Raw genomic sequence first — 3,121 nt, forward strand, 5'->3', positions numbered from 1 at the left:
TGGCTCATGGATAGGTTCACAGACAGCATTCTGCTACCACCTAGTGGACATGATTTGATATGATGAAGGACAGACCAATGATTTATATTACCACATGATATATGAGGACAGAGATTCATTGTGCATGTAAATATCATAAACACATTCAATATAATAAAAATAGAGTCACATTGTTTCAGCTGTTAACAATTCCTTAAAGGTAAAAGTTGCTCGAAATGATCTTATGAGGAGCAAAACGAACAGAAGCACAGCAAAACAGCAATCCAAGCTCGCAAGCATGAATCACAGAAAACAAATATTGCCATGATTCTCCTCGACTGACACAGAATGGGAATATGATTATTTGCTTATATCCAGCACACACTCTGAATTAAGATCAATAAAACAGTCATTAAGTGAAAATGTATCCCGATCACTAGTGGTTTCTTCTGGGCCTCTCTGCCTATGTCTGCAGTAAGGAGACTCCTTCTGGGCCTCTCTGCCTATGTGTCTGTGTCTGCAGTAAGAGACTCCTTCTGGGCCTCTCTGCCTATGTGTCTGTGTCTGCAGTAAGAGACTCCTTCTGGCCTCTCTGCCTATGTGTCTGTGTCTGCAGTAAGATACTCCTTCTGGGCCTCTCTGCTATGTGTCTGTGTCTGCAGTAAGAGACTCCTTCTGGGCCTCTCTGCCTATGTGTCTGTGTCTGCAGTAAGAGACGCCTTCTGGGCCTCTCTGCCCTCTCTGCCTATGTGTGTGTGTCTGCAGTAAGAGACTCCCTCCATAAGCTCCAGGGAATGGAGTCCAGTCCTTGATTGACAGTGAGCCTCTCACAGCAGGGTTCCACACTGTCAACAGCACCGTCTCACTGGATAAACTGGAGTTGCATAACCATACAAACCTTCTATTCGCTTGAGGGCATACTGCGAGGATCTCAGCCCTTGACACACGGCCAGGGGGGCACAAACAAGGCAAGACAAAATGGGGTGTTATTAGTTACCCTTGAAAGTTTCTCCAATATTCACAAGAGTAGCCTTTTTATTGGCTATTGGCTGTATTGGAATTTGAAGCTATGAGGAGCCCTGTCATTCCAAATAACCCTATAGCTAGCAGAGGTCTAGAGAACATTCTTACAGCAAGCTGACAGTGACTGGCACTACGGTAGGGACAGATAACACCATCCTGCTCCACTGTGAAGACCTCCTAACAGCTAACAGCAGAGGGCGCTGTGGCCTGCATTACACTCCACCACCCTAGCATGCAGGTGCTGTTGCGAGGTGACTGAGCAGGATGTCATTGGGCTGGAGTAAGCCACCGTCAGGCTGAATCCCTGTCTGGCCACCATGAGCGGGGAGGAGAGAGAGATACAGACACCCAGCTACAGGAAGAGTGAGATTAGGGAAGGCACATCGAGGGAGAAAGAGCGAGAGGAAGACAGAGACACCATAACAGGCAGGCACAATTTCTGACAGTGCTACCAAATGTAGGTGCGCATTAATCAGGTACCTCTACTGCTGAGCAGGGAAACTGGCAGGGAAATGGTGTTTCCAGAGCAAGGCGCAGCAAGCAATAGTTGTAGTAGGAAGCATCTCGGGTGAGTCGTGCCCAGATGAACACCTTGTAGAAACTTACATGCCCAGGCATGATGTAAAAACTAGGCTAAGCGTATGCATGCTGGAGCTTCAGCGGCTCAGTTCAAATACGTTCAGTAGCTGGCCTAGATGAACCACGTGCGGGAGAAGCTAACTCCTCCATGGATTGTGGATGACCTTGCCAGATGTCTCCAAATGACCGGCCATGGAAGCCCAGGCACCCAGCAGCACAGTGGCGAAGCCAACGGGGTGGCAAGGGGTGCCACCCTTCTGCCACCCCATGTAAAATTTTCTAGAATCGCCACTGCAGCAGCACTCTTGACAGGTAGCGGTGTGGGAGTCTCATGTCAGTTCAATTCAATTCAAGCCTCACTTTGCAGACGATAGCGAGAAAAAAAACCTCCGCCAAGGTCGCCGAGGACGCCGGTGGTGTGGCAGGAGGGGGCCACTATTCATGTGAAACGCTGCGAGGATTATTCCTCTCTCATTCTGTGAAAATCACTGCGAGGCAGACAACACAAAGCCAATGTCGTTATGCAACAGCACAATGCTAGTTAGGGAGAGCTGCAATGCATGGTGGGGAGCTTGCAGCCTATATGAATAACATCGTCACGACTATGACCGTAAACATTGAGCTTAACAAATAACAACGATAGCTTCAAGGTTGTCCTTTAATGTCAGTTCTCATATTTCCTTTAACTATGCAATGTGGATACATAGCGGTGTTTTTGTCTCCCAAAGACTGTGGATTTGGAGTATGGCTCCAACTGTTATACAGTTTTTCCATGGTTAAGCAATTCTTCCCTTTTCAGTCAAACTGAAACGCTGCTCCTGAAAGTGCTCGGAGGGCAGCGTCGAACCTGTTTTATGACACGGCAAAAGGCACAGCATTAAACACACGCGGAGCTAATCAAACATTAGCGCACAGCTCATTTTCCACCGGCGTTTAAAACAACGAGGGAGGGAGCGCTGCGCCGGGGAGCAAGATTATTGTTTCTCGTGTTGTGTTCTGCTCGGGTCGTCTGGGGGCTCCGCGAAGCGAACGAGAGCCACGGGCGTACAGTGACACGGCCGTTAATAACCCCGCAGTGGGTGAGGAGAGAGAGAGAGAGAGAGAGAGCGAGAGAGAGACAGAGAGAAAGAGCGAGAGAGAGAGAGAGAGAGAGAGAGAGAGACAGAGAGAGAGAGAGAGATGAGAGAGAGAGAGAGAGAGAGCCCCGGCGTACAGTGACACGGCCGTTAATACACCCGCAGTGGGTGAGGAGAGAGAGAGAGAGAGAGAGAGAAGAGAGAGAGATGAGAGAGAGAGAGAGAAAGAAGAGAGAGAGAGAGAGAGAGAGTGAGAGAGAGAGAGAGAAAGAGAGAGAGAGAGAGAGGAGAGAGAGAGAGAGGGAGAGAGAGAAAGAGAGAGAGAGAGAGAGTGGTGAGAGAGAGTGAGAGAGTGAGAGAGAGAGTGAGAGAGAGAGAGAGGAGAGAGAGAGAGAGAGCCCCGGCGCCTCTGACACATTCTCACCCCCCCCCCCCACCTCTCAGAATGGCAGATAGCAGACGGG

At 49.3% G+C, this 3,121-nt stretch overlaps 1 protein-coding gene across 1 annotated transcript in view; it reads right to left on the reverse strand.

Annotated features, from left to right (window-relative positions):
* The window catches only part of tspan7 (tetraspanin 7), a gene marked incomplete at its 5' end in the record, with an annotated part of 36,675 nt that overhangs the window by 12,720 nt on the left and 20,834 nt on the right, over nucleotides 1-3,121 (reverse strand).

Source organism: Sprattus sprattus, assembly GCF_963457725.1.
Source record: "Sprattus sprattus genome assembly, chromosome: 3".
In the NCBI taxonomy this organism is placed as follows: Eukaryota; Metazoa; Chordata; class Actinopteri; order Clupeiformes; family Clupeidae; genus Sprattus; species Sprattus sprattus.